We start from the raw sequence: 10,487 nt of genomic DNA on the forward strand, positions 1-10,487 counted from the left end.
CTTTTCCCCTTCCTGGAGCAATCCATGCATGTATCTCTTAGTGTCCTCCTCTTTACCTAGCTTCTCTGGGTTGTGGATTGTAGCCTGGTTATCCATTGATCTGCGTCTAATATCCACATATCAGTAAGTACATACTATGTATGTCCTTCTGGATTTGGGTTAACTCACTCAGAATGATTTTTTTCTAGTTCTATCCATTTGCCTACAAATTTCATGATATCATTGTTTTTTACCACTGCATAATACTCCTTTAAATGTACCAAATTTTCTTTTTTTAGAGTATATTTTTCTTATTTTTTATTATTAAGAAATTTTCTGTCCATTTTACATACTAACCACAGGTGCCCCTCTCCTCCCTCCTCATGCCCCCCCCCAGCCCACTCCCATTTCCCACCACCTCCAAGGCAAGGACTTCCATGGGGAGTCATCAGAGCCTGGTACATTCAGTTGAGGCAGGTCCAAGTCCCTCCCCCTGAACCAAGTCTTTGTAAAGTGTCCCACCATAGGCACTGGGCTCCAAAAAGCCTGCCTCATGCAGCAGGGACAGATCCTGATCCCACTGCCAGGGGCCCCTTAAGCAGGTCAAGCTAAACAACTGTTTTGCCTATGCAGAGGGCCTAGTCCAGTACCATGGAGGCTCCACAGCTATTAGTACATAGTTCATGAGTTCCCACTAATTTCCTGATAGGGAAACATACAGACACAACCAAATCAAATTTTCTTTATCTATTCTTGCATTGAGGGGCATCTAGGTTGTTTCCATATTCTGGCTATTGTCTTTGTGGTATAGTTGAGCATCTTTTGGGTATATGCCCAGGAGTGCTATTGCTGAGTCTTGAGGAAGGTTGATAACAATTTTCTGAGAAACCGCTATACTGATTTCCAGAGAGGCTGTACAAGTTTGCATTCCCACCAGCAGTGGAAGAGTGTTCCCCCTTTTCCACATACTCTCTCCATCATAAGCTGTCATCAATGTTTTTGATCTTAGCAATTCTGACAGGTGTAAGGTTGTATCTCAGAGTCATTTTGATTTGCATTTCCATAATACCTAAGGATGTTGAGCAATTCCTTAAATGTCTTTCAGCCATTTGAGATTCTTCTGTTGAGAATTCCCTGTTTAAATCTACACCTTTTTTAAAAAATTATATTATTTGGTATTTTGGCATCTACTTTCTTCGTTTCTTTTTATATTTTGGAGATCAGCCTTCTGTCAGATGTGGGATTTGAAAAGATCTTTTCCCATTCTATCAGCTACTGTTTTGTTGTCTTTACTGTGTCCTCTTTCTTATAGAAACTTTTGAGTTTCAGGAGGTCCCATTTATTGTTGCTCTCAGTGTCTGTGCTACTGGTGTTATATTTAGATGTGTGAGTGGGGTATTGAAGATTTTCATTTTTATTATACCAGAACCTATGTGATATTTTATACATTTGACTGTTTGTTTTATGAAACTGGGGGTCCTGAGATTCTTTGTCCAACCACTTACATTATGTATAACCTTGGGATGGAATTTTTTATTATATTAATATGTAATGGGCATATTTATCTCTACTGATAAATTTCTGTATGAAGTCTACTTTATCAGACATTAGATTTTCTATTTCAGGTAGTTTAAGGATTCCCTTTTGTTAATTTGATATCTTACCTTTGATTATTAGTTTATAAATGACTTTCTTTGTTATGTGAGTTTCTTGAACACCAGGTAGTTGAAACTGTTTTGAAGCCCATAGTATTGTCTGCACTTTTTAGCAGGAGAGATAAAGACATTTACATTAAAAATTATAGCTGAGAAGGGTTTACTACTATGTATGCTTTTGTTTATTTGTTGATTGTTAAATGGATAGCTTTTTTCTTCTGCTGCAGTTGTTAGATGCCAGTTGATTTGCTCTCAGCTGGTTTTGCTTGTTTGTTTTGCTTTGTTTATTTAATTAAATATAATATTTCTTGTCTTCTTATGTGTTAAACTGGCCTTCTTGTTCCTGTATGTATGTTATTTTACTAGTAACTTTCTGAAGTATTGGCTTACTTGCTATATATTGCTTCCACTTGTGTTTATCATAACACAACTTTATATGCTACCTGTTTTCATAGACAATTTTCTGGGCATAACTACTTTTGTTGACAATGATTTATTATTAAGGGTTATAAGAATATATATTATTTCATGAATATTTTTGTCCTTTATGTTTAGTGACAATAAATCATATGTTACTTTAATATGTCAGCTTCTAAATTAGTTGGCATGATTTCTTTTTCTTTTCTTTTTTTTCTTTTTTTTGGTTTTTTGAGACAGGTTTTCTCTGTGTAGCTTTGTGCCTTTTCCTGGAACTCACTTGGTAGCCCAGGCTGGCCTCTAACTCACAGAGATCTACCTGCCTCTGCCTCCCGAGTGCTGGGATTAAAGGCGTGCATCACCACCGCCCGGTGGCATGATTTCTTATGGCCCTTATTATTGTTATTTTGCTTTGTATTTTTGACATGGCATCTATGATAAGTCTTGTTTTTCTCTGATTTCATAAATTTGAGTTTGTAAATGCTTTCTATATTTAGATGTTTATGTTTTCTCTTAATTTGAGAAATCCTTGCCTAGAATTTTAGATAATAGGTCATTTAAGCCATTTGATTTTATTTCCACTTCTACCTCATAGATTCTTATTTTGGTTCTCCTGAGTATATTCTAGAATACTAAGATTTTTTGATTATGTTAATTTAATTTTTATATGTCTATATGTATGTACATAAAATATACATACTGTATATACATGCAATTGCATTAAAAATTAAAATAAATAAATATATTAAGGAAAATGAGTGATAAAGTTAAATGGATTATATTAATTTCTCGGCTTATGCTTCTTCCCTGTCAGGCAGGAGCTCACCATCATGCATACATTAGTTCTGTACATCAGGATTTTATACCAATCTCATGAACTAACCTTTACTAGAATCAGTCATTTCAAGCAGACCTTCATCAATTCTGCTAGCTACCATAGAAGTGGATAGCTCAGAACTAGACTTTGACTTCAGAACATATATTGCAGATTTAATTTTGGATCAAGATCATAACAACTTTCTTCATATTAGTAATATGGCAATATCTCTTCCTGTGTTTACTTACTAGCACTTTTTCTTTGCAATCCCAGATTGTCTAATTGTCACAAAATACTTAGTTTTTTAGTTGGTTGTGGACAGCATTCTCAACAAGATTTTATAGTTTTTGTTGTTGTTATTTTTGGTTTTTGTTTGTCTGTTTTTTGAGAGATGTGTGACTCTGCTTCCCATTTAAGTACTTGACTGCCACTTTAGTTTTATCCATTGGCCCTGCTTAAAGACTGTTTTGTCTATGAGACGAAAGAGGTATGAAGAATGAAGGAGCCATAAGACATTTAATCAACACAACATGAAAAACACAGAAAGTATTCATTGTCAGCATTTGCCATCTTAAAGTGAGTGGCCCGATTTGTAGCATCCTAAAGGAGTTTCAACAATAACATCAAGGGCCACTGATCATTACACATATATCAGAATGGAAAGGTTTGAGATATTGAAAGAATTAACAACATAAGACAGAGAAATACATAGAAAGCCTGTATTATTTTTGTGAAAGAAGAACAGATAGAGTTGCTTTATGTCACACATCTTCAGAGAACATAAAGAAAAATCTAACAATTTTTCTTTGGAAATGAGATCTTTAGTACACAACATTTTATGTATGATTTTACTTGCTGTAGATTTCTCTATAACATTATTTCAGTCATTGTATAAACTTTTAAGTTTTGATTCAAGCAGTCTTCTGAGAATATCCATTAAATGTTTTATAATTTGTGTTTCTTATTTATTTTCAAAAATTTTTAATCCACTAATCTCAATCTTAGATTTTTCACCTTGCTGATATTCTTGGAAGGTTGCAAGATGAAGTTGATGCTGTTTCTGTTAATTGTTTTTAAATTGTCTTATATAGGTTATTTTCAAACTATGTCTTTAATGATTAAATAACATCTTTGAGATAATACCAGTTGTAGTTTTCATACTGAGTCCATTTTCATTCTTTTTTTTCTTCCCCTGCAATTGTATTTTCTCGTTCATTTTTGTTTCTATTGTAGTGTAATTTATTGATTGATAAAAGGACTGATAATTAGTCTATGATCTGTGTTCCATCTCTTCTTGCTCTGTCTTACTAAAGTTTTCTTATGTTGCTATATCAGGTTCTTTCAATCATTATAATAAAATGCCTGCAATAGGCTTCTCATAAAGAAAATATTGTTTATTTAGATTCTCTTTAGAAACTGAAGTACAACATCGGGGGGCTTCATAACTCAGAGCATTTAATGAGGATGTTAAGTTGCAATGGCTAAAGCATATGCTAGAGGAGGAGGGGGATAACAGTAAATACAATAACATAATTTTGTTCAAGGACATACACTAAATAATTTTTGTACCCTCATATAAGTTTCACCACTTACAGGTATATAGAATCCAAAGTAAAGCCACAAAGTGAAACAAACCTCTCATACATGGACCTAGGAAGTTCACTGCCCACCTCCAAACACAGAATTATGTCTACTGCTTCATAACACTAGACATTTTGTTCTTGGATATAATGAGAGCCTCGGTGGTCTATATAAATCAACTTATTAAGGAGTTCTCTGAGGAAAACAGACTCATTGATACAAAATGAAATGATGCCATTGCCTCTTCATCTCCCACGGAAAGATAGAGAAAGGTCCAGACCAGGTTGCTGAAGCATGTGCCAGAAAGCCTTCCACATCCAAGAGAGAGCTCATGACTCCCTCCCCTTTCCCTTTTAGGAGGTTACATAAGCAGGCAAGAACCACTGCCTCTATTGAGTTAGCTAGCCCAAGGTCATGGGCAGAGCAAATACCCATTATACTTCCCTTTTGTTTAAATAAGAAGGTGCTAAACCTAACACAAAACTATATACAATAAGAATGATTATTAAGTATTGTCTAGGAGAAAGAAAGGGTAATAACATAAGCAAAAGTGGAACTGCAACCAACAAGAACAATGTAAGGTAAGAATCATATTAACTGTCTAGGTCATAAGTAAATGGCAAATTACAGAGATTACACCAAAAATTGTCCTATCCTGGAGAATCTAAATCTAGTATCTAATATTTTCTTAGCTAAGATATGAGAGGATTGTTACTGTAACTATCTTGTCTTCAACCCCATCAAAGACCTGAGAAGGAAAATAATATTACATGAGTAAACAGGAAGTGCAAGCAAGCAACTTCTGAAAAAATGCAAGAAATGACAGAGACTAGTGGCTGCCTGGACAGTTACTCAATGTTTCTCTGCAATGTTGGTACAGGCCTAGAATATTTGACAGACCATTTTCAGAAGCAGAACAATTTGAAAGACCATCTTACCCTGTCTTTGCAAGGTTCAACAGTTGCTTTTCCTTATATCCTGTTGATCTGGAATGGACAGCATGCTTACTCTCAGCAGATGAGATAAGGATAGTTCTTTGCCCAACAGCCCATTTTTTAACAAGAAGACAAACTCCATATGGAGTGTTTTCCATGCCCAACATCCTCTCAGAAGTAGATCAGTGCTCCCAGAAGCAATCATGTCTCATGTCAACAAAATTCTAAGTTATTAAAACTTTTAAATGCCATATTCTCTAGGTCTATAAAGTATTTGAAGATTATCTATCTATCTGACATGTATTTATGTATATCTAGAAAACCTAACCAATATTACTATAAATATGACAAGCATGGATGACTATTAACCTATAATTCTTCTCAACCTAAATAATTTAAAGACTAAGGCTTCACATTATAAAAATAAACTATCTGTAAACAGATATACAATATAGAGACAATGACCTCAAATTAGTGACAATATGCAAAAATATCTTAATCAGAGGTAGAAATGTATAGTGCAAATGTGATAACAATATCCTTAATATGTATCAATATACAAATATCCTAAATAGAGATAGAACATACATATAGTATGACAAATATAATTTTACATTTGTATCAATATACAAAGTATTTTAAAAAGGAGTAGGAACATATGTGCAATATGACAAATATAGTTTTGTATTTGTATCAATATACAAATTTTCTTAAATAGGAATAGAAAAATAATTTTACATTTGTATCAATATACAAGAATCCATACTAATGCAAATTATCTAAAGCTGACAGTAATTGATTTAGTTTACACATAGATACAAAAACCTACATTATTATCCTATCCTGTCTGTTCTCCCTTTTTCTTTTTCAAAAGAGAATCCTGAGTCTAAACTATAGTTTTCCACCCGAACCTTATTACAACTTATAACCAACCCCTAACAGATGACAATTATCCATAACCCTGAGAAAACAAAACCTTTTGGGAGAGGGGGCATCATTTTCTTAAAATCACTTTCTACTGTCTAAGGAGTGATGGTATATCTGTGGGATCCTGTGAAAAAACTGAAACAATGGTTAAGACTAATAAGGACTAGGTGTAAAGTTTTTAGGCAGTCTCAGAGTAATGGGTAAAGCATATTAGAAGTTCTGACTAGATTTGTAAGATGATGGATTGTCTTAGTTAGCCACCTTAGAACTGTCCTTAATAGTTTGTAGTCCATAACCAATATTTGAGTGGTGTTTATCAGCTCAAGGGCATCATTATAAACCAGGTAGAATTGATGTTGTGGGGCTTTATCTTTCTTCTGAAGACTTCAGAGATTGCTGTTAAGAAAATGTATTGTTCATTGTGGAAAACTTAAACATTATTAATATCAATGGAACATTTAAATTTTAGGATAGTATGTTATCTAAAGAAAGATTCCATAGAGTCAAGAATAAGTGTGAGGAGAAATAGAATTCTGACAACAATATTCGCTAGATTTTTTGTTTTCTTCTGCCCCACACCAGGTGGCTCTCCTGATGTGAGAGAGAAACTCTATATTTTCTTTTAGCAACATGCTTGACTTTACAGAAGAGAGCTATGCTCCAACTCCAAAGGCAGCTTTGATTATAATTGAGTTGGGACTACAACTCGTCTTAGAAATAAAGAGATATAGATATTTATGTAGTGAGATCTTACCCTTTAGATAACATGGGTACAGTTAGGTCAGCCAGCCACAGAAGAAACACGATGAGAAGGCTGGACTGAGAAAAGGTACCAAATGATGTGGCTAAACATAGATAAGAATTATGGGTTAATTTAAGTATAAGAGAAGCCTGATATTACTTATAAAAGCCAAGCATTATAAGTAATATTAAGCCTCTCAGTCAATTATTGGGGAAGCAGGTACAGGGTTTTTAGGAGTTGTGGGCCCAACACAGAAACTTCTGCCTACACTTGGATTTCTTTCTTTTTAGGTAAATGTTCCTAAATTAATATGCCAGATTTCATTTTTTACTTGGGTTTGTGTACCTCTGACTGAGTTGTGACTGTATTATTATCATTTATGAATTGATGTTTACCAAATGGCATACTTCATAGAACTTTCTATCCATGGCCTCACAAAATATGTTCACTTTTCAAAATGGCAGACTATTCCAATGTCATTTGTTCTATTTATTTTTTATTCATTTGTTTGAGTGTGTGTGTGTGTGTGTGTGTGTGTGTGTGTATGTATACCTCACTCGGTGTCTGGAGAACAGAGGAAAACATTCTAGAATTAGTTTTCTGCATCCATGTGTTTCTTTGAGGCAGATATCTCTTCCTTCTACTGTGATGCATATATTCCAGGCTGACTGGCCTGTGAGCTTCCAGCTAATTCACTTCTCTCTGCCTCTTGTTTCAAAATAGGATTTCTGGGATTACAATTGGGCACTACTACATTTGTCCATTTTTACATGAATTCCAGGAATTTAATTTAAATCATCATGTTTGTATGCCAAATAATTTTTTCCTGATAAATCAGCAATACTACAATGATTTCTAAATACACATCAAATTATTAATGTTCTACTCCTTTATCAGGCAAATTCACTACTCTTCTGAGATAATGGCCCTTGTGTGTCATCTTGTTTTAATGAATAACCACATTGGCTGCATTTTTCATATATGAGTAAATACATTGTAAGTCTATGAGTACATACCTGCATATATGTGCATATACTATAATTCATTTAAAATATGAGTATATATGACTGAGTCCATAGAGATTATTCTGATAGTTGTGTGTTTTTGTTTTGTTCTTAGAGATGGTGTCTCTCTATGTAGCCCTGGCTATTCTGGAACTTGCAACATAGTTGAGGATACACTCAAACTTGTAGAGAACCATCTACCCCTGACTCTGGAGTGCTGGAATTAAATGTGCATTCTACCACACATGGCCCATGACATTTAACTTTAATTGACACAATCATACATTCTAGAATCATCAGGGAACAGACTTTTAATGAAGTATTATCTAGATCAGATTTACCCTTGGGTATGTCTTTGGTGAATTGTATTGATTACATTAATTGAAGTAGAAAGAACCAGCCCAAGAGTAGGTGGCACGATTCTCTTTGTTTGGTCCTGGTCTGTTAAAAAATAATGAAGAAAAACTGAACTGAATGTAGGTACACATGCATTTATTTATTTCTCACTTCTTCTGAGTGTGTCTATAGTATAAACAGTTTATTCAAGCTACTAACACCGTGACTTTCTGGTTTGATGGACTATAACCTGGAAATATGTTCTCAAAACATTGCTTTTTTCAAGATATTTCATTACAACCATAAGAAATGAAATCAAGATGATAACTATATGTAATTAAATGTATTTTTTATATAATGTAGATATAAATTACTTCTACATAAAATATACACACAAAAATAACACACACACACACTCAGACACACACACAAATACAATGACACACACAAATACACAGGACACATTTCTGTTTCCCTGGGGAACATTAGCTAATTGAATATCTAAATAAGAAATCCCTGATGATTTAACAGATTGCTACTTGTGAAGCATGTCTTTGTAAATAACAATAATGCTTAATCTATGTGTTCTTTTCCTGTTAACTACTTTATGGGAAAACTTCATCTGGGAAGAGAATATATTCCTGGCCTAGTCAGAAGAACCATGAATTCTGATGTTTTAATACTCCGGGTCATGTTTTCCTTCATGCAATTTCAAGTATCACTTTCATTTATCTATCAATCTGGCAGTCACATTAATTTCTTATTTATAGAAATTGGAGTGAGTACAAATAAAACTCTTAAAGTAATTATAATGCTAATCAACATAATGCAGGTCATGGGCAATTAACACAACAAAATTAATTTAGAAATATCTCAGACCCAACACATACTGCATTCTGTTTACCTCCTCTCAAACCTGTGTTAAATAAGTATTTGCTGCAATATTTTCACAATGTTTTACCTAACATTACCCTAAACAAAGGTCTTTCAGTGTTCCTAGACTCTTATTATTACTAATTTTACTAATGTGTATGTATGTACAACATATTTGTGCATGCCTGTAGATGCCAGAAGAAGGTATTTAGTTCCTGAGATGTTGAGTTACAGTTCTAAGCAGAATTATGTGAGTGCTGGGACATGAACTTGAGTTCTCTGGAAGTACAAGAAACACTCTTAACCACTGAACAATATTCCCAGCCCTTTTCTAGCTTCTTTGAATCCATACAAAATGCAAAACAGAATACCTCATGGACTTTTCTTTTCTCTATCATTTCTTATTCTTTTGTCCCAGTACCCTTTATTTAACTTCTCCTTTATTTAATTCTATTCCAAATCTTATATTGATCTCTCTGGCCTCCTTTACAAGGTCTATTTACAACTGATGAATGACACTAAATACCTTCCTCAAATAACATCAGTGGTATAACACCACTCTATCTTGTATTATTCAAATCTCTAAAAAAATCTCTTCTTTATACTGAATTGAGTTTAGGAAAAAAAATATTTGACACTTGCATCCTCACTCAATACTTCGTGACAACATCCATTTCCAAGATGGCTTCTTCCTATTTACACTTCATTTTTTATATGGCCTGAAGAATTTTGCCCCTTTTACTCAATTTGGATACCATGTGCTTAACTGAACTCACTGTAACATTCTGCTCAAAAACAGTTTAAGTATTCTTCCCTACCAGATGGAACTTAAAATTGATTAAGTAAGGTTTCCAGTATCATCAACAAACAAAAGCTCTTTTATTGCTATTAAAATGACTTATAATAACACAAAGGAACATGAATATGACATGAAACAAAATGATGTATGTTAATAAGAGGCTTACCTAGTTCAGGACAGTGGAAACTAGAACAAAATTTATTGTTTATAAAATACCTTTTATCTTAATGAACCTTTAGCAATATGTATCCATTGCTAGCTATAACAATATTCTACTACTTACATAATTTATTTCTTGATGTCTGTGCTTGTATTGCTGCTACTAACACCCACAGGTTGTCTTGATTCTAATTCAGTGAATTCTTTTTTCTCTGATAGGGTTTATAATAAGCCTATTGACCATCTCCTTGAGAAGCTCACAT

Source organism: Peromyscus maniculatus, chromosome X (genome assembly GCF_049852395.1).
Source record: "Peromyscus maniculatus bairdii isolate BWxNUB_F1_BW_parent chromosome X, HU_Pman_BW_mat_3.1, whole genome shotgun sequence".
Taxonomy (NCBI): Eukaryota; Metazoa; Chordata; class Mammalia; order Rodentia; family Cricetidae; genus Peromyscus; species Peromyscus maniculatus.